Genomic DNA, 24,015 nt, shown 5'->3' with positions numbered 1-24,015 from the left:
CATGAATACAGACATACAGATCATTGAAATGGGACAGAGAAATAAGAAATAAATTCGTACATTTAATGTCAAGTGATCTCTGACAAGGGTGCCAAGAATACAAAATGGGGAAAATACTATCTGATAAGTAGTGCTGGGAAAAATGGATATTTATATGCATAAGATTGCAACTAGACTCTTATTACCTCATATACAAATATCAACTCAAAGTGGATTGATTTCTTAAATGTAGGACCTGATTCTGTAAAACTACTGGAAGAAGACATATAAGAAAAGTATCCTGGCATAGGTGTGAGCAATAATTATTTTATAGAACTCCAAAAAACCAATAATAAATGCAATAAAAGCAAAATGGATAAGTGGAATTGCATGAAACTCATCAGCTTCTACACAGAAAAGGAAACAAGAAAACAGTTGAGAGACAACCTACAGAATTTGAAAAACCATACATTTGATAAAAGGCCAATATCCAAAATATATAGGCAACTCAAACGACTCAATAGTAAGCATATGGTTTTGATAAGTGTCTCAAAGGCCATATATTAAAAACTTAGCCTCAAACCTGTGGCACTATTGGGAAGTCAGAGAACCTTCAGAAACTAACAAAAGTTAGGTCACTGAAGAGATGAAGGTGATATTAGGATCCTGTCCGTCCCTTGCTCCCTCCCTCTCACTCTCCCCACTCCCAACTCCCTGACATAATGCCTTGCCTCATCACAGATTCAAAAACAAGATAGCCAACTAATCATGAACTGAAACCTATGAAACCATGAGCCAAAATTAGTCTTTCCTCCTTATAAGTTTATTGTCTCAGGTATTTTGTTACAGTAATGAAAAGCTGACTAATAGCCAAAAAAGAAAAAATCCAAATAAAAAGTGGAAAAAGGACCTGAAAGATAATTTTCTACAAAAGACTTATTAGTGGCCAACAGGTATATTAAAAGGTGCTCAAAATCACTAGTCATTAGGGAAATACAATTAAAACCATAAAGACATCACTTCAACAATTGTTGGATTTGTTATTATCAAAAGGAGAAAAGATAAGAGTTGGTAAGATTGTTGTTTTGGTCAGATTTTGTGCTTCTGTGACCAAAATACCCAATCAAAACAACTTAGAGGAGGGAAAGTTCATTTTTGCTCATAATATCAGAGGTCTCAGTCCATATCCAGTTAATTCCATCCCTTTGGCCCAAAGTGAGGGAGAACATCATGAATGAAAAATGTGGTAGCAGCAAGCTGCTCCCCTCATGACAGGAAGGAAGCAGGGGGGGCTGCAGGGAAGAAGACCCCTTCCAGGGCAAGCCCCCCCTGTTCCCCGTGATTACCTCCTCTAGTTCTACCCACCCTCCTACAGTTACCATCCAGCTTGTTCATTCAAACTAGGATGGACTAATCTGGTTACAGGTCTCATAATCTAATGACTTTACTTGTGAACATTCCTGTCTTAACACAGGAGCTTTTGAGGGATACCTCACATCCAAATCATAACAGATTTGAAGATAAGGAAACTCTTATACACCAGTGGAACTCAAACTAATATAAACATTAAGAAAAATATTATGAATATTCCTCAAAAAATTAAAAAACTACCATATCACCAACAGGCCTATTTCTGAGTATATATGCAAAGGAAATAAAATTAATGTCAAAAAGATATCTATAATCCCATGTTTATTGTAGCACTTTTCATAATACGCATGATGTGGAATCAATGTAAGTGTGTAACAATGTTTGTTTGCATGGAGATATGTGTGTGTGTGTGTGTGTGTGTGTGTGTGTGTTTATAGATATATAAAATGGAATATCACTCAGTCTAAATAAAGGAGAAATCTTGGCATTTGCAACAACATGGATGAACCTGGAGAAATTATGCTAAATGACTACAACAGACACAAAAAGACAAAAACTGCATGATTTCACTTGTACATGGGATATTAAAAAGTCAAATTCACAGACCAAGTAGAACAGTGGTCACCAGGGGGTGTGGGAAGAGGTGAAATGGGGAGATGTTAGACTAAGGGTATCTAGTTTCATTAGGATAAATACATTTTTGATATTTATTGAATAGCATGGTGAGTAAAGTTAATAATTCTATATTAAATATTTGAAATTGCTAAAAGGATAGATCTTAAGTGTTCTTACCATAAACATACCAAAAAGATGATTATATGAAGTTGAGGATGTGTTAATTGGCTTGACTGTAGTAGTCATTTCATAATGTATACCTACATCCAAACATCACTCTATACACTGTAAAAGCATACATTTTTTTGCATGTGGATTATACCTTAATAATGTTGGGGCAAGTAAAGAGAACATGAACCTCTAGTTTAAACCAAAATATTTTAAATAAGCCAGTATTTTAAAAGTGGATAATTTGGGATTTTGTTTCAGTTTTTGTTTTTCCCTTTCTCATATATACTTTCGCTCTAAAAGAAAATCTCCTTAGGCAATGTAGGTCACTAAGAAGAAAATTTCCTTTGCTAACTCATCTTCCGTTTAGCTTTGGGTCTAAATTCTGTTTAAATAATTATCACCTATGAAAACTAGACCATAAATACTAGGATTCTTTTCCAGGCAGTTAGGTAATATAAAGGTGATGCCGTTTCATAGTATCTTTCCCATGACATTGAAATGTTTCATTATTATATCACATATGTTATTTGTGTCCTCAAAATATGCTTAACTCCAACATCCTAAACACTTTTCATCCCACAAGGATATGGAGAAAGTCCTTGGAGCATAACGTTAAATAGTGTATTTGATTTTAAGTACAATAGGGAACATTTAACCAGGAATAGGATATAATGATATCTCATTTTTTTTTTCTCTTCAATCTCATTTTTTTCCATTTTCTCTATTCTCATTCTCTCTTCCCATCTCATTCATTTCACTAATTGTAATAACTTCAATAATATAAAAATGTATATTTTTTACAGTAATGAAGCCTATGCATTATGAGGCTGAGTTACACATAGAACAAACATAAAGGGTTGTGCCAAAATCATAGAGAAGGTGACAACATTTTTGCAGTGAATTAGTATTTCCTGTCATGCTCTGATTCTTCTACATATCCTACTCTACCACCTCCCACTACAGCAATTCACCAACTCTCCTCTACTAAGTTTTTCCATCTCCCTATTAATAATTACCTCTTGTAGTTGTCTTTGCTTCATTCTTTAACACTTTCATGCCTAGATTCTTTAGGCTCCCATTTAGGCTTCTGTTCATAATCCATCCTGTATTATGTAACCAAAACTTCCTTTCTGAAATAATATAATTAATCTATTCCCTTTCACAAAATAAAAGAAAAATAAATCCTTAAATGGCCATCCATTAAATATAGGGTAGAATTATTTTAAGGCCCTTTGATACCTGACGTTAAGTTTTGTATTTATTACATTCTGCTATCACCCCCCTCCCACCCTTTTTAGCAATAATGAAAGTGTTTTTCATGTAAATTCATGATACCCATGAGAAATCAGGCTCAACCGTCAAAAATTAGTTCAAATATTACTCCTTCAGTAACTTTATTTTCTAGTAAATCTGTTGTCAGAAATTAGAGAGGGGAAACAAAATTTTGAGAGGGGAAACAAAAGCAACTTATTCATTTTCATATCCTCTATGTATACAACTGGAGTGCCAATATGGTTTTTGAATGAATGAGCTGGTTCACAGAAATGAAAGAGAATCTTTCCTTTTCACTGGAACTTAATCAAGGAAGGAAATTATGAAAACTACAGAATTCTAAGAATGTTATATATGTCTCAAATAGGAAGTTATAGGAGCCTAATGCTTATCACTTATTCATGTTTACATAATACACAGGAAGAAGCAATTTGAAAATAAGATGATACCTAACCAAGAATAATAAAAATAAAACTCTGAAGTTATGAAATAGTAAAAAAGAACTGCTGAGATAGTGGATAAGATTTTATTGTAGTGTTATAAGTGGTAAGATGCATTAATCAGGTAAATCCAGTATAGTAGTACATGCAGTCACATTTACTAGTGGAATTAAAATCTTTTCCTGTAAGAAACTGTCCATAACTCTTTGAAAAGTGAATATTTGTTGTTCTTAGAAGATTAGTATCAACAACTTCAGATTTCTCTGTATGTAAATTAAGTTTGATCATCATTAGAAGCTTTCCTGAATGTAAGGTATAAACAGTGTCTGATTAGAGATATGGAGATATGATAATACTACTTTTGCTACATTCAAGTTTTACTTATATATTCTGAGTGAGTAGCTTAATAGCCGCAGATGTTGTGTTATAGGTAGTAATCACCTCCTCCTCTTGATCAGGAACTGGCCATCTGTCCCAAGATATCCCAAGTGAAAGATTCAATATCTGAAGTCAGAGACTGTGTACAATTAATCTATAAGTAAAATAAAGTTATTAAATTCCTCATTATATCTCTCATAACTCTACATATGCATAAATATTATTTTATGTTTATTTTCTTTATAACTGAATAATGAAGAGTAAGTTTATGGGCCATTATTCTTGCTAGAGATTTGTTTAAAAGAGTTAACTCATTGTGTCCAAGATAGTTAAGAAATACAGTCAGCATAGAGTCTCTATGTTTAACTTCCCAGCCCTTCTAGTTATGAAACTAACTCATATCCACTAGAAAAAGTACTAAAAGATTAAAAGAGAAAGAAAATAAATACAAATTAAGTGTCATGAGAGAGAAGAGGTGAGAGAGAGTGAGCCATGGAGAATTAGATTATTTTCCAGGTGGAAAAGGAAAAAAAGGAGGGAAGGTTCTTGTATATGTTTTAGAGTATCAACCCCATTCCCTTTGGACTGAGGCCTTCACTACCCTCAGCTACAGTGTTGGCTGCTCCGAGAACACAGCTAACTATTTGCTTGGATCTTGCTCTTGACCAAAAGATCACACCCATAAGTTGTCAATGAGGGGATTCAGAGGATCACTCAGCCTCATTTCTGAACAGACATTTGAATTTCAGCAGAATCTGTGGGGTTAGGCGAAGCCCTTTCTGCAACTGCATCTCAATTCACTCTCCCCAGCTATGTATTCTTTACTCTGTCTCAATTGTTGTTGACAGGAGGACCCCTACCCCCTCCATAAGTATCCTGAATGCTGGTTTAGGGCCTATTTTCTATAGAATCTAGCCTAAGATGGGATAAAATGGAAGCAAAGGAATAAAACAACATACAGGTAATTTTTCAGATACAATAATGTAGAAATATAACCATCTACAGGACGTGGTTAAGTTTGAAAGGAGCAGTAGTAGTTCCTCATAAGGCCCGACACAGCTCCAACTGATAGCTGTTTAGGAAACGAATAACTAGAATTCAGTCAGGTATGCTGCAAGTATAAAGAGAGTAAGCTAGAAAAGACATCTGGGTGTTGAACTCTTAGATTGCAGGTCTGACTTGACAGAAACAACCAATGATTCTCAAGTTAATGTATTAAGAGCATTTGGAGACATCCTATCAGTTATTGTGATGGCACTGGTTTGGCAGAGACTGGTTTATCAGCATAATGCAGACTTTAAGAGAAGGAAAAAAACGAACTGAAAGGGACATACATTAAGACCTATGAGACAGGTCCTTGCTTTAAATGTTGAACAAAGACTTATAAAATATTTTCTATGCAAAAAAATTCAAAAAATTTATTAAATCATTATAATATGCTGGAAGAACCCTCCCAACTTCCACATAGTATGACTGCACTGATTAAATTTACATACAAAGTTAACTTTTTCATGTACTTGGGAGAAAACAAACTATTATTGGCTTTGAATCAATAAAATTCTCAAATACTAAATAAACTCTTAAGAAATAGCACTTAGCTTTTCTTTCCCTCTGTAATTTCTCCAAATGTGTGATTCATCTGATAGGCCTAAATATTGTACTAATGATCATCAAGGATAACATTTATTTCTCTAATACTCTTTTAAGTGTAAATGACATCATCCCAGTCCAAAGTGTAATTAATTGTCTTCAGAATATCAAATAATTCATGAAGAGTTGTTCTGTTGTATTTTCAAATTAGAAACATGCCAGAACATAAAAATACCAAAATATTGTTTACATATAAGCCATCTGAGAGGAGGAAAGATTGCCTCTGCTTGCTAATCATGCCAATCATGAAATGAATACCACAGTCACAGATTGTTAACTGAATTTTAAGGTTTGATACACAATTTGGAAATGAAGCACTTGTAAAGCCATCCTGGATATGGGCAAATATATTATGGGCAAATGTATTCATGGTCAAATACAAAAAATAAAAAAAGTAATAAATAAATGATATTTCACATTTTGCTTTGAAATTGAGTTAAAATATTGTACAGTTAAAAGTCTGAGCCCAGGGCTGTAACCTTTTTCAATCAAGGTGAACATGAGAACTTTCCTTAAGTGGAAGCTTCAATCCCTACCTCACCAATCAGATGAATGTGGAAAGCTTGCTCTGTATCATAATGCTACATACTGAGTAAGACTGTCCTTCAGGGGAAAATTTCTGCAAATATGATGGAATTTTACAAAGAAATAAGTGCACATTTCTTGAATGGAAAAGAGTAACAGAAATGAAAAAAATCTGAAGGATCTTGGGAAAGTTGTAAATTGAGAGAAAATATGTTACAATAATATAAATAAGGCCTTTCAGTGTGCATCTAACCAGAAAAGCAATTACATTTTTGTTTCTAGGGAAAAATATAATTTTAACGATTCATTTAAATGATGGTGACCTGCCCACCCAGAAGCTGTTTTTCCTTCCTTCCAATTTATCTGTAGATGAAAATATGCATTACATATTGCCACACAGCTGTCACTCTCTACTTGGCAGGAAAATTGAAGCTATGATAGCACATATTGCTTATTATACTAAAAGCTGAAAACAAGTACTTAACTAGGTACATGTCAAATACAATTTTTAAAAAATTCACTCACAACAAATGAACACCACAATAATAGATCTTGAAAACTCAATTTACAAGATATATTTTATATGATGGAAAGAGAAATTCATGAATAAAGACCAATTTTATTCTCACACCAAAATTCCACATTTACAAATGAATAATTGTAGCTGCTGAAAATAACCTCTAAGTCTGCACATGACAAAAACCTCTAGGTGTATAAATTAGAGCCTTAATTCCTCCCTGAGTTTGGCATAATTTTCACTAAGACTTGAAATTAGACACAACACCAAAATTTATTTTCCTATCTTCTGTAATATTGTATCCATGTCAATAGGTGGAGGGGAGAGAGAGAGAATTGCAGATGCTCACTGGTTGGTATCATCTTCATATCTAAAGTTCTCTTCAAAACTTTTTCCTAAAGACGTCTAGTAATAAAATTTCCAGGAAAATGATGCCATATATACTATAATATATGCTTAAATAAGTACATATAAGAATTATATATTTTGTAGTACTTTCTGCAGATTATGATAATGAAGGCCTAATTTTAGTGACATTATGAGCAAGTCACATTGTCTATCTGTATTCCAGTTTTCTCCTATTTAAAATTGAAGGATTTACACTGGTTATCTAGTATTTCTGGGGTTCTAAGTTAAAACAATAACAACTAAAAGTGAAATATAGAATAATATGATTTATCAAGATAAATATTTTTAAAAAGAGATGAATCAGACACAATTAAACAGAGTTGAGTTTGATTTCTGATTTCTACTTAAACCTGTGACTAGAGACTGGTACCTAAAATTTTGTCAAAAAGAGTGTGTTCAAAGGTTAAACACCATCAGGAAGGTGATTTCATTAGACAAACTACCATGTCTAAGTAATTTTTGACATGTAATCACTCGTCTCCATTTATAAATCTTTTAGTCACTTTATCCCTATAAATGAGAATAATCTTTCCACCAGAGAGATTAAAATGCAATGAATATACAAATTATCTACATAGAATAATTGAAAAATGTTTTAAAAAGTTTTTTTTAATGTGTTCATGTTCCAATAGGTAAAAAAAAAAAAAAAAAAAAAAAAAAAAAAAAAAAAAAATTCAGAGTTTCTTAATATCTCCTGGAATTTGATTTGTATTTACCCAAAAGATTTCTTGGCATGATGCCCTCACTGTTCCAAGTGATTATTTTGGATGAAGTTGTTAGGTTGGCATATGAACACTTCTGTACTTACAATTATCACTAATAATTTGAGTAACTGCACTTGTTGTCTCTCCTCTACTAGGCCATAAGCTTCATTGAGGTCAAGAGAATTTGTCCACCCAGTTCACTGCTGTCAGCATCTGTCACAGCAGTATGCCCTTAGTCAATAAATATTCTGCAGTTAATGAATAAATAAATCCTGCACATCCTGACATCTCCACTTCGAAGGTCTCCATTCTCATGACTTTTTTCCTATCTTCTTTTCTAGCACACAAGAAAACACAAACAAAGGACTCTTTTATAAAAGTTGAAAACTTATCAGCTTTTATTATTTTAAAATTTTTCTCCAAGTAATGGAGTTATTGACAGTTGTTTTTTCCATGTCTCTTTTAAAATTTATCTCGAAAGAGTAATTTGAAGCTATATATTTGAGACCCTAATAGAACCATCCTTTACCTGAAAGGGGAATTGTCAGGGTTTTTAGCCCGTGTCTCCTCCTGACCAGCGGGAAAAGCACACCCAGACCAAGAGGAGCCAAGAAAGGTAAAGGTCAACTGGCTGCCTCCTGGGAGGATAATCAGATGTGCCAGGGAGAACAGTCAAAGCAGGATCTCATTTAATAAGGAAGTACACACAGTTTATACAGGAGCCAATCAGAATACAGGTCAGAGGAGTGGAGCAAATTCACATGTACACCCATCCCATAGTCTGTAAGGGAAGGCACAAGCTGTCCATGAAGGCGGAAGAGCCCTGGACCTATCCTGGCCTCTTCCGTCACCGCCCATAGCACCACCTCCTGGCTGATCTCCAGGAGCTGTCCCAGCCACATGTGCAGCCTCAAGACAAGGAAGCAGGCAGCCATGCCCTACAGGGAGTATTATTTTATGTAGTTTCACTGTGCTAAAGTAGGTCCACAGAAGACAGTCTCATTTTATAATGAAATTAATTCACGAATCTAGCACGTATTCTAATTTAAGCTTAAAATTTTTTCACCCAAATTTGAGCCATCCATGAGTATAAGGAACTGAACTGCAAGAGGTCCATTTACATGTTTCATCAGGCAGCCTTCTCTGGGAAAAGAACTTACTAAAAGAAAAGTGAACACTGCATAATTTTGTCTGAAGACATATGCTTAGAGTTGCTCATTCATTCAACAAATAATTGCAGTCCAAACCAAATAAATCATGGTTCTTGCTTTCAAGCATCTTACAATAGGGAAAGCTTGGCAACAAGTCAATAATAACAAAATAGTGCACCAAGTGTCACAGAACAATGGTGGCTATGAGTATGGCCTGTCATCTGTCACTCAGGTTGTTCTCTGCTCAGTCCTTGAAGTTTGACAAGTGTCACTGGAATGTCATCAACTTTTTTTTTTTTTTTTGGTACCAGGGATTGAACCCAAGACTGTATAACCACAGACCCACATCCCCATTTTTTTTTTATATTTACATACAGTGTCTCACTATGTTGCTTAGGGCCTTGCTAAGCTCCTGAGGCTGGCTGTGAAATCACAATCCTCCTGCTCAGCCTCCAGAGGTGCTGAGATTACAGGTATGAGCCACCATGCCTAGCTTGTCTCCAACACTGGATATCCACCATAGTCTTGGACATCACCATGAAAAGCAAGAGTAAGATGGGACAATGTTGACTGAAAAATTGTAGCTGTGAAGAGAATCCTCAGAACACCTTCATGTTAACACATGGGAATTTCTAAAATAATAATAAAATATTTAGAGGTGAGATCAAAGTTCCAAAGAGGGTGAGAGCAGTGTCAGACATTCACTAAAGTGCTATTGTTTAGCTAGTACACCTGAAAAAAAATCAAATATGAAAGAGGTTACCTTATTTATAAGATGGCAAATTCTCTGCCTATATTTTTTCAAGCATTAGTTTCTGCCAGAGGTATATGGAGTAGGCAATTATTGAAACAATAACCTCTTCATCTCAGATCTCATGAGTCTATAATGGCCTACAAATAAAACACTGCATATATATATATATATATTTGCGGGGGGATCAGGGATTGAACTCTGGGGCACTTGATCACTGAGCCACATCCTCAGCCCTATTTTGTATTTTATTTACAGACAACACCAACTTTTGCTGAGGCTGGCTTTGAACCTGCGATTTTCCTGTCTCAGCCTCCAGAGCCACTGGGATTACAGGTGTGTGCCACTGCGCCTGGCTGCACACACATTTTGAACCAGCATTGTGCTCTTTTCTTACAGACTTTCTTTCTTGGCAATGTGATGAATTTTAAGGAAATGGAAAGGATTTGTGTCTATAAATACAATAAAGTTTGTGCCATTTCCTGGACCCTTTTCAGAGCCAACTCTTGTCTAATCCCATATCAGAGTTGGAATGAGTAAAATCTGCAAATATCAATGATTCATGCTGACTAAGATATTTTGGCATCCCCTGATTGATTTTTAAATGGGAATGCCTGCTCTCCATTTGCTTTTAACTATTGATAATAACCAGCATATTGTTTTCATGTGTTCTTTTCCTACTGAGCTCTCCACTGACTTTCCACTAACACTCCTTTCCTACCACTTCCTGTGGTGGGTAATACCATGGCAGCTTTTACCTAGCATGCAATTTACCTAGGCTTGCTCTGCATGATATGGGAAGTACCAGCAAGAATTATAAAGGTTTCAGAGACAAGAAAAGGTATCCTGCTATGTTTTGAATGAGGCCAAATTTAGTGAAGGAAACTTAGGTCTCTTATGTACAATAATAATTCTGGCACTTAGAGAAGTATCATGTAGTTTTATTTGGAAACCCAAGAATATAAGTTATAAAATAAATGTTTAAAATATACAACACATAATTTTTCTGTATAAAAAAAGGCCACTCACAAAAAGAATAATATCCTTGGGCTGAAAGAACTTGCAACCTATTTGAGCAAATTACATGGAGAAAACCAATGATGAACAACCAAACATAACCTTCACTAAATGATAATGTGGCATACACTGTATATGCTCTCTAGAGATTGTTTTACTTATCAATTAATTCTTATTGATAAGTAAAATCCTCATGAAAGACACAGACATGAAATTGACTAAATAAGGTTTGAAATATGCATTCCAGAACAGAAACTAAAGGATGCATGCAAACACAGATCAGAATCATTTATATGGAATACACCTGAATTCAGTTAATTGCAAAAACAAACAAACAAACAAACAAAAAACTACCTTTGGGTTGCTAGAAGGAGAACATGGGCTCACCTTGATAATAAAGTTTTAATAAAAGTAGAGGCATATAGATTTGATTTAGGCTACAGAAGAACATCACAGTGTTGAACTATGATGAAATGAAGAATGTGGTATAGAACAAACATATAAACAGGCACTGTCACCCAGGATGACTTGATTCCAGCAGCAAGATTTCAGGTACAAAACTAGTTTGAAAAGCCTTGATAAAACTGAAATATCTTATTACTCCTAATTAAAATATTGCCAATATTTATTTTATTTGCATAAAATAATAATATTAATATATACATGGCTGCCAAGTTCAGTGTCAGACTCATGCCCTAAGTAATTCATCCATATATTGAACTTTTGTGTATGTAGCATGGTTAAAACATGATAGGTTTGGTTTAAAGATATAAAGATAGTAAATTTTCTTTCTTTCTTTCTTTTTTAAGTAATCCTATCCTATTCCCTAGTCACCTGGAACACTTGGATGCCAGACTCCTAAAATTGTTGCCATCCTTTTCCCTAGACACACTTTTGGTGAGTTACCAAGTTTTTCTACTGTTGAAATGTTATCCAAATCTAACTACTATGTTCCTGTTGCATGACTGATCAAATCCTCATAATTTCTCCCTAAGGCATCATATAATAGCTTTTTTCTCTGGTCCCCATATCTTTAGTCTCACATCTTTTCAATCTGTTCTTTACACTGCCATGAAGAGATTTTCAGAGAAAAACAAACAGATTACATTTTATTTTTTCCTTCTTTTAAAACCTTAGTTTTTAATTCACACATAAGATTATACAAATTCATAGGGTACCATGTGATGCTTCAATATGTGCATTCATTGCATAATGTTCAAATTATGATAAGTGTATACATCTACTCTAAAACACTTAATAACCACCTATGATCTCCTGTTCCATATAAAACTCCTCAGCAAGTACATAAGGCCCCACCTACCACTAAGGCTTTATTGGCCACGACTTCAGGTCCCTGATCCCACTGTTTGTCTCACAAACCTTTTATGTTTTTCAGATTTCATGTCTTCATGATCTTACCTTGAATTTTCTGACCATTGTTTAATACTCAGGGCAATTCTTCTAATACTTTAAGGAAAATTTGAATGTTCCTTTTCTTATGGACCCTTCCCCAGATTTCCTAGGAAAGTTCACAGGACCCTGTGTTTCCAAGTATTATGTATGTTCTTTTGTTATAAATCTTTGGGGATAGCTTTATATTATATGTGTACCTATTTCTCTATTTTTGGCAGTTATCCATCCAGTAGATAGATCATGTCTTGGCACAGAAATTTGAAAGTATTTCTGAAATAAGCAAATGAATTTATCCTGTCACATAAAAGTATTAAATTTATTTATATTTAATAGCTTTGTTGAAATGATTTACATACTATAAAGTTTAATCAACTAATTGTTCAATTAAATATTTGATAGCCATTAGTATATTTACAGAGTTGTATAACCATGCCCAAAAGCTTAATTTTAGAACCTTACCATCATCCCCAAAGAAAATTTTAATCTATTATAATCACTCTTCATTCCTCTCTCCCTCTAGCTCTAAACCACCTTTAAATCTAATTTCTATCCCTATAGATTTACCATTGTATACATTTCATATACAGTAATGCTCTATGTAATGATGTTCTGGGCATTGGTTGGCTGTATATAAGACAGTGGTCCTAAGATTATACTGCCTAGTAACAATGCTGTCTTAATTTCTTTGAGTATACTTTATCATCTTCCTACAACCATGAAATTGTCTATTGATACACTTCTCAGAAACATCCTTGTCATTAAACAACATGTGATTGTGAAAGTTCCTAACAACAGCATCAGATAGAGCAGTGGGTGGAAAAGTCAAACATCTCAACTAATTCTCTGAGAATACAGCTGTCCAAATGGAACCTAAGGTCTAAATGAGACTCTCATCCTCAGAAGCTTCTCTTGCTCTTGGTTAACTCTGTTGCTTAAAATTTTCATTATTGAAAACAAGCTTGTTATTTTAAAGGACATATAACTGCACCACCAAGACCTTTAGTTTTCTTGCACTGTTAAACCCCATTATTTGTCATGACTTGTGCTTCTATAGGATTGTTCAAGGGTTTGGTAACTTCAACTAGTTGTCAAATCAAAAGACAGGGAATGTGGACTCATTCTTGTGCTCACAAAAGTTGTTTCATTTTATATTTATTTATTCATTTATGGTGCTGGGGATGGAACCCAGGGCCCTACACATGCTAGGCAAGCATTCTAACACCAACCTAGACCGCAAGCCCTTGGTGTGTCTTTGACATTGACCTCCAGGAGGGAGGCTAGAATCTGATACACATGGGAATATCTGCTTAAATGAATTAGAAATAAATAAGAACTTCAAATGAGCAGTTAGAAGAGACACATAAGGGGGTCTTTTGAATTACTTGCATACCACCAACAAAATAATGATGATACCTAGTCAAATATTTATTATAGCTTATTTGGAAGTCACTGAAAAAGCATATACTAGACATTCAAACCCACAAAGAATTATGTGGATATAATTTTTATAATTGACTCTATGCTAACAGTGACATTTTAGAAATACCATTCAATATGTCTGAATATTCCTTTGTAATCTAATGTGATTAGACAAGATAGCTACCAAGTTTACTCCTAACTCTAATATGTTCTAATTAATTCATTTTTATTTCTGGGTATCATATATATTTTCTATTCCTATATATCTATTATATATATTTTCCCTGTTCCTGCATTTATGAATAAAGATATTTTCTTCAAAATTTAATATTACAGCTTGAATTGGCAGAAAATAAAGCTATGATTATTAACCCATGCAGTAAAGAATTAAAAATTAGAGATAATATGCCTCAAATACTTTGAAAATATAAATCAAAGCACATTATAAAATGGCTTTGCATTAGCCAATTAATATTAAACTTTATTACTAAACAAATATTTTATTCCATATTGATATGCTATTTGGTCATAGTAAGGATGTTTTACTCATTTATCATATTTAAATGTCTGGCTATTTAAAAATCTCAATGCTTTCCCCAAAATAATGTTTAGTGAGGGGTTACTATTGGGTACAGAATAGGGAGAAAAAAATACAAGGAATAATGTAAACCATACATAGATATTTTGGCTCAAATAGCTACAAATAAAAAATAATAAGTAATTCTTGTCATACTACTTTGAGCATGTTCTTAGTAACAATTCACAATGTTTTTAAATAAAGGCAAAATTGCAGCATATGCCCTGGGTTATTTCTTATCTCCTACTTACTAACCCCTGTTGCAGCCACAGCAACAAGACACAGTGCACTGTCTCTGGAGTAGGTTGCACCCGAGTATGAATCTCAGCCTGATAACTCAAGAGCTAATTGATCTGGTTAACTAAGTGATCTAAAATCAGTGGGTAAGCATTAAATAAGATAACTTAAATAACAGGATCCCATAGCACCTTGGTACCTGGAAGCACTGAAAGAATGGCTGCTGTCATTATGACTCCTCTAATTTTTATGGGCATAATAAAAATATATATCATAAGAATTGATCTATTCACTATTATTGGTGTTTACTGGAATTGTTTAGAGAATGTTAATTTGATTGCTAGGTGAATGTTTACAACTTTTATTCAATTATGTTTGGAGACAAGAAATTAAAATATAAAGTGAAGCAGATTTTACTTATTATCTTAATTTTCCACTTATTATATTCAGAGCACAGTTTGTATGGCCAAGACAATAGTGTCTATTATCTATGGCATTATACAGTGCCTTTTAACTCTTTATTTAATGAAAATATGCATATACATTGGGGAGACTTTGTCTGTACTTAATATTTTCTGAATAACAAATCTTTAGCCAATCTAAGATATATAAGTCAAGGTACATCAAATAGCAATAACAAAGAACTCCAAAATCTCATTGGTTTACTATGCTGCATGTTTATTTCTTAATTACTCAATAATTCAACATAGTTGGCAGTGGGCTTCTGTTCCTATGATCATTCAGTTATACAGGCTACTTCCATCTTACTTTTCCCCACAGCACAGGGGCTTAGAGTCCTCCACTGGATATTTCTTAGGGTATGAGGAAAAAGATGGCAGAGAGCTTTACAAATTATATAGTAGGGCTTTAATGATCCAAACCTAGAAGAGGCTTATATTGTTTTATTATTATTTCAGGACCTGTATTAGTCATATGATTCACTCAACCACAAGGTATTCAGGGAAACTGCATCCAGGTGGGTGACAAAAAGATACAGAGTATTGTTTCTGACACAACACACTATCAGTAAGAAATACTAATTAAGAAATATATAATCCTTTCATAAGTGAACATGTTCATAAAAAAGAACGTGAAAATATTTGGAACACAAAAACAAATTATATGCAATATTAAACAGATTTCCAACAAAAGTTAGTTCTTAATTTCCAAGAAAAAGATATGCTTAGGATTCTAAATGATCAAAAAATATTTCCCAATTAAAAATTAGAAAGTTGACAGGAAAAAAATATGTTTAAATTTTATGGTCAGCAAAGCATGATGGGAAAGCTGCGGATAGGTCTGCTGAAAATAGATACCCCAACTGTGATTAACAATAAGGAAGCTTAAACTAAGTTAATGAATAAACATGTTGACTTTCAGCTTCAATTCATTGGAATAATTAACTCACATTAACATATCAACAAGCCACTAATCAACAGTCTAAAGTCTCAGGTCACTGACTACTTCTACAAATATATTTTAAGAATTTTTTATTATTACACAGCCTTCTGCAAAATTTCTGTCCATATTTTTACATGCTTAATTGCACAGAATCTCATAAATTCTTTCTGAAAGTGTTTTGTTAATGTTAATTTTATCATTATGTTAATGAGAATATAATAGAACTGCATTCCAATAGTAATACTGACAGCAGAAGCCACCAATTTGTTAGCAACCATCAAACACAAGCCGAGCCAGCACATTCATCAATGGTGGACAGAACAGCATGGCAATTATATTCTTTTCTTGATAGATTTAGAGAATTGTACTGTTGTAAGTTAAAATAAGAATTAGATTATGTTCCAAATAGCCCCTCTTCTTTTGTATATTTATAAAAAATAAATGTATTATCTTTTCCCATTTCCCTACCTTTTTGTCACAAGGTTCCTACAAAACAATCTTAGAGTCCTAACTACTTTTTCATCCTAACTTAGGCAAAGATATTTCATAGAACATACCCTAAGATGTTATAAATCTTGGCCACATGACAGCAAATAATTCACACTCTAAATCTACCTAGACCTCCCTGTTTTAATTTACCTTTTATGTCTTGCTTGGAATCGTTTTGTTTCTCCCATAAATTGTGTTTCCCATCCAGATCAAATACATAAAAAGATTATGTAAAAAAGCAGAGAGATAAAAGAAATCCTAAAAATTAAAACTTAAATTAGCAATTAAGGTTATTACTTCCAATACCAAAAGTACAATGATATTTGAATAATTTGAAATAATCAGATCCAAAAAAATAAAGTGAATCATTTAACAGTTTTAGAGGTCTGTAATAAACACTTGATGACAGCATGTTTCCAAGGAATCAGATTTGGTTCACCTCCTGGGTCCAGCACTTGCCAGTCCTATGACCTTGGTTTCCTGTGCTGCAGTGTCCTTATACTGACAATGAGAGCATTAATGATGCCACTTCAAAAAGCTGTTTTGAGAACTGTGATTCCAGTTAAGGCACTCAGAAGAATTCTTAGTACACTGTAGAAACTCTGTAACTGTCACTACTGTCTCTTCATCTCGTGGAATTAGGTTTCTAGACTCAAATTCCTACATTTTTTATTCATTTCATATTGTTTTTGCAAAATTTTAATTTAAAAGTAACAGAGAGGTGACACTGGTAATGGTATAACTTATACCCACATCATTATTCACATGCATAGATGTTGATTTAATAAACACTCACTGCTTTAAATTTTCTTTTTGGATATGTTAACTGCATATATTCTGATTTATCTGCTGATCAAAATACCAGAAAAAATTCTTTGCATTAAATTTTGTTAAATTATTACTAAAAAACATTTATTTTACCTATCATGGATAGACTTGATATGACATGTGACACAAAATAGTCACTATGCTTTGGTGCTTGTGATCATCCAATCCTGCAGTGAAGATGTAAATTATCATCAAATAACTATATATTAAAAGTGTCATATGAAGTTTTTAGTATTAAAAAGGAAGCAATATTATTTTACTTTCATTGAGATAGTGTTTGAGTTACAACTAACAATCGAACATCTATGATACTTTTTTCAACTTTTTAAATTCAATGCTTTTAATTTAAAACTATTTTTTAAAATTAGTGTTTATTTTTCACCCCAAAAAAGTAACATTAATTATGTAACTGGCTATGTCTTCCTGCTTTGACTATCAAGAAGCAAAATACAGCAAGGATTTCGATGTTGATGGTCATTTAAATTACTCATTACCTTGTTTTCTTTTATGTATCTTTGTCTTTTATTAATGATTTATTGTATGTTATTTTTAAAACTATTTAATTCTCTTTAATGTAATACATACATAATTTTAAGCACCTGATACTTATATTTTAAACATTGTTCTGGTTTCCTATACTTTATTTTCTCTATCTTTTCATAACATAAAAATATTACTGCTTTATTGAGAAGTGTTAAGAAAACATCCCAAAACTGGATTTTTTTTCCTATGAGAATTTGAATGTTTATTTAAATGACTATGATTGTATATATTCTAAGGGAACTACAATGAAGAAAAATATTAGAAGATATGAGCAGTAAACTTTGAGTTACTTATAAAATTTGTTAACAGATGATAAAGATTTTGACTTGTATGCTTCTGTTACTCAGCTTTCCATTACTGTAACAAATATCTGAGATAAAAAGAGAAGAAGTTTCTTTTGGCCAATTTTGGAACTTTCAGTCCATGACCAACTGTAACCTATTTGGGACTGTGGCAACATAGGATATCAGGGCATGACTTTGAGATGAAGGACCCCATTTGCCGCATGGCAGGGTACAAAAGGGAAGAAGGGGAAGGGGTTGGATTCCCATTTTCATCTTCAAGGGCATGTCCCCAATAAGTCTTAATTTGAACACAAAAATTCAAAAAAATCCTGTGTCCCTGATATTAATTACCAAAATTGTTTTCAATTAAAATTAACATTTGAATTTTTTAAGCCACTTCTAAATGGTCTGATTATTCTACCCTTAAAAAAAAGTGAGCATCATGCAAGAGGTCAGAGTTTACCAATTATCTTAGCTTTAAGTAAAAAAACAACTGAATATACTGACTTTATTCTTGTGTGTCTCACTAAGAATTTAAATGCCCATGTCAACATAACTCATGACAGATTATATTCTCCTTTTGAGTTATATTTGGTGCTTTAGAAAAATCACAGGCATGAGGTCAAAGGCCAAGCACTCTCAATACTTATGAAGTAAGTAAATCTCATTATTAATCATTACTTGAACATATTTTTGTACTGCTATGAAGTACTCATGGATATACGTGTACACAATAATACGCTACTAAACTACTCTAAATATAGCCTTGCTATGAAAAGCCTAGTGTTCAAGTATAGGATGTCTAGGATATATAAGTGTGTGTGTATATATTTCTATGGGAATTTTATTGTTTATTTCAATGACTATGATTGTATATATTCTAAGGGAACTACAATGAAGAAAAACATTAGGAGATAAGAGCAGTTAAATTTTAGTTACTTATTATATGTCATTGTTAACAAATGATAAAGATTTTTATTTGTATAGTTGTGTTACTCAGCTTTTTATTACTGTAACAAATATCTAGGATAAAAAAGAGAAAAAGTTTATATATATACATATATACACACACATAAATATATATGTGTGTGTGTGTATATATATATGTATGTATGTATATGTGTGTGTGTATATATATATGTATATGTGTGTGTGTGTGTGTATATATATACACACACATTTTATATTGTATATATATAATCTCCTTAGTTTAAATTCACACACACATTTTACAAATACATTTTCCTTAAATATTTGGATACATATAAATTTATTAAGACCAAAATTAGAAATAAGAGCATTACTAAAATCTGTTCTTTCTAGTTCATAAAGTTTCATTTGCTTTATAATGAGCTTCATATTTTTGCCACTATCCCTGGGATGGGTCTCTCAAGTTCATAGTTCAAGATGCATCATCAGGAGCCTTTACACTCTTGCTCTGAGCATTATAATGGGAGAAAAGACCAAGAACACAGAGATTCAATAGTATAGTTCCTGGAACAGCAGCATTGATCTCATTTAGGAACTTGCTATAAATGCAATTTTTCAAGCCCCTCTTCAGGTTCAACTGGAACTGAGACCACAGGTGGGGATCCATCCATCTGGTTTTTTGATCAGCCCTTGAACTGCAACAATGTATTTTTAAAATTTCAGCATTTTTCTCTTTTCTTCTCCTGCCCCTTCAAACACTGTGTTTCTGCAAAGTATCCCCATGATAATGTTAAAAGTCTTTTAAAATGTGAAAGCTAAAATAATAGTTTGTGTAGCAAGACAATAAGAACTTTACAATTATGATACTAATCAGAATGAGCTACACTTGACATTTTCTTCTATTTCTTGTTTATATTTCAATCATCAAAACCTCGAAGAAATAACCAGATTTTAATAACTGAGAAAATGTTAGTAACTCAAGATAAATAGCTGCTGAGCACTAATATTAATAAACTTTGATTTGAAGTTAAACTAATGTGAGAACACAATTTTTAAGAGACAATGACAATTGACATTAAATTGTTGCTTGCTTGTTCTTCCATTTAAAAAATGAGAAAATAGTTGTTATGACAGCAACTATAATGAGAATGGAAAGTAATTAAAAGTTACTGTTTACTTTTGAAATCATGATCAGAATATTTAATTCCATTCAAGTCAGTATTTTTTTAATGTTTTGAAAATATTTATTGCCAGGGTTCTAATAGCAGAAACTATATAATATGATAATTTTCTCTCATATTTCAGAATTTTTAAATGAAAACAAAAATTGCTATGTAATTTACAAACATGAAACTGAATGCGATATAATAATCAACATGTATAAACAGTAAACATACATTGTAGAACACAGAACAAAAGAAACTCTGTTGAGAGGCCAAGTCAGTTTGATGCTCAGAGCAGATTCCTTATACTGTGACCAGCGTATGTTTTCTAATGTTGCAAGAGTCTGTGTCATTAAGGGTGATTTGGCCATGACTCAGGCAAGCTCAGAGGGACCCCCTTTGCTGTGCTGTATCTAAAGCTGCACAATTAATGGCTGATAAGAACCACTTACCAATCTGAGAAAAGAAGCTGTTTTTCCTCTGACAACCCCAAGACATGAAAAGGAAATATTTAGTATTACCACTCCTATAGGAAAAAATGCTCACAAAATTAATGCATAAAACTACATTTGTAATTTTATAAGTTATAAGATTTAGCCATATGGGATAAATGGAATGGTAATATTACACCACCCTAAAAATGATCTTATATATATGGTCAGAGAAAACAGATTACCATAGAGAGATCACAAAACATAACCCCAAAATTCATATTATATGAGTCCCTAAAATACCTTATGTACATTATTTCAGTAAATTTTCACTCTCCATCTTTTAGGTATATATATTTTTCAATCAGAGACCAGAATTAAGGAAATTCATTATTGACAGTTATATAGTTTACTTAACGTTATATAGTTTACCAAAAGTTTGTATTCTTTTTCAAATGTAGAGTCATATCTGGGATGCAGTTGTGTAAGCAAGAATTCTATTTATCAGTTCCTATCATCATCCAGATATGTCTATTGATGAGTTCTTGCCAATAAATAAAGGTGATCATGCCATTTACACTGGGCCTTCTCCATGTTCTCTTACTTTATCCCCCACTGTAGGAGGGAGGCTGAGACCTCTAGGAGGCTAGAACTGTGAGATGGCAGAGGCCTTGGTCTATGAATTCTATTGTGCAGGACAGTAGCTTTGTATCTCTGTTGGTTAAGCCATGGATATATTTGAAATTTTGTTCATGTTTGGATATTGTGCAATTTTAACAATAGAGAAATTAAGTTGTGAAACAGAAAAAAGACCTGTGTGTCTGACTCGATAAGACCAACGGTGGCTCTTGTTATCCTGATATACTTAGATTGATCTTAGTAGAACTGCTAAATATTTCAATGACTTCTTCCATCAAAGAGAAACACTCTGTACTGTACAGAGTACTCACAACATTACTAACCAGCTTTTAATATGTCCTGAGCATGTTAGTAATCAATTAGTTGATGATGATGATGATGATAACCAAAATAAAATAATAATAATAATAATAGTAATAATAATAATAATAATAATAATAATAATAGGAATACTAAGTATATCGACTCACCAACTTTGCAGATATTCTTTTGTCTCTGAGATTTAGTGAAAAAAAAGAAAATAAGTTTAAAAATCTATATTTAATGAAAGATTCAGATACCTCATTTTTGCTCAGGCCTAATCTTTGTCCTGCAAATGTACAGTTACAGCTTTTCCATGCATTTGGAAATTAAGGAGTGCTGTCCATACATTTACAGAGGTGAAATTGTGACATCCATTTGATTATTAATATTTTGCCTGTAATACTCCTATCCTTACTCCCACTCCACTATTCTCTCTGATATCTCTACTGCTGGGCACAATGACCAGCACAGAATAAGATCTGATTGATACACACATTGTTAAATTCACTGAAGGAAAATGATGGTAAAGATCTGTAAAATCGAAGTTTTGTTTTTTTACAGAGAAAAGGTTCTATTTATTGTATTTTTAGTTCTTGTGGTGGTGACAATGTAAAATTAAAAGTTAAAACTTGTTAACCAAAAATATATTAAAATTAGAAAGAAAAAAACCCCACCATTTTAATTTAGAATATTTCAGAGCACCAAATTTCTGATCAGTGATTCTGAACCCATCACAATCAAGTGGGTCTTCTCCGAGTCTCAGACAAGACTTAGATGTTCAGGCCACATATGACCCCATTAACTCAGAAGATATGGTTCTGAAGATAGGGTATTTCTCTTTTTTATGGTTCACTTTTAAATTTTAATTTCTTTTAACTTACAAGGTACAGTGAAACATAACCACATTGAGAGTCATCTTGACAAAAACAAAAATATGTAGCCTGTAGAATAATAAATAGGTAACATTTCAATAAGTATATAGTAGGTACTAGCTAAGCATACTCTAATCTCCATAATAATCCTTTAACCCAGATTTAGCCTACTTTTACAGAATGGAAAACTGAACCTTAGACAGACTGGGTATATTTCCCAGTGTCACAAGCTGTTAAATGATGACCCTTCATTCAACTCTTTTTCTTGGGAACAGAAATTATGCTCTGAATTCTATGAACTTCCTGTACAACAAAATACAAATAGTTTTCTGTGTAGTTTGATTATCTCAAATTCTTTGGGTTTTGATAGGACCCTTCCTAAAAACAGTGACAGTATACACATAATTCTATAGGTTTTGCTTTTAAGGTTAGTGATTTTTGGAACCATAGAAGAATATGTCTAAATATTGATTTCAATTAGTATTGATGGATTTTTATTGGAGTTAATGCATATAGTGCAAAATGGTAAAGACTTCTGAGAGTATGGAATATATTGTAGGGAACATCAATGAAAAATCTCTGCTGCAAATCACTTTATTGTCTGAAAATTGCTCAGGATAGGAAATCATATAGCCCAGTCTTGGGACAGTATTGGTTTGTCCCAGCTTTTCCAGTAAAATGGGAAAAAAGAGTGATGTCTTAATCACAAGGCTTTTGTGAGATAAAATTTAACAATACACTTGAAGTTTGTGGCAAATGACAGTACATGTTAAATACATTGTGTTAAAAATTACTGTAATTATTATTGGTTCCAGCCAGATATTAAAACATCTCTTTTATTCTATTCAACATACATATTTATATTTTTCTTGATCTTGAAAGTATGATTTTTTATAATTTCTCTTAGTTTTATTCTCCACATTATCTACAAAAGCAATTTAAGAAGCAAATCTAGAGTACCTAAGTTCTAGAAATTGTTTTTATTTGTGGTAAATTTGTTTAGCCAATGAGTCCATTATGAATCCCAATTTCAGGCACAGAATGTTTAAAATTGAGGTAATGACTCCATTACCCAAGCTGAAACACAATAATTCAGCTTCATATGTACTATATCAAGGCAAACATGGTAAATAGGTGTTTCCCTTGTGAAATGTAAGCAAATTAAACTCCGGTCATATGAGCCAATAAATTAGAATTTGCTTTTTAGTTACTGTAGATTGCCTATCCTTTCCATTTCTTGAATTTCTGAATCTTACATGTGATGTAATTTACACACTTACTGAGCTGAATATATTGCCACACATTATAAATTGAGAGTAGAAAAAAGTCAGAATGTCTAACCGCCCTTTTCTTTATACTGGAATGCCCTTCAGGAGAAAAAAGATGTGAATTTATAGTGTGTTCTACAAGTAAATGCATGAAACATATGAAGCCATAATTCACACACAAAGAAACTGCAATATTTCTATTTTTTTCTAATTTCAACGGTTTTACAGCATTAGCTACAAAATATCCTTATCCAAAATATAACCAAAAA

The sequence above is a fragment of the Callospermophilus lateralis genome, unplaced genomic scaffold, assembly GCF_048772815.1.
Source record: "Callospermophilus lateralis isolate mCalLat2 unplaced genomic scaffold, mCalLat2.hap1 Scaffold_112, whole genome shotgun sequence".
Taxonomy (NCBI): Eukaryota; Metazoa; Chordata; class Mammalia; order Rodentia; family Sciuridae; genus Callospermophilus; species Callospermophilus lateralis.
Note: the sequence above shows the minus strand (reverse complement) of the source record.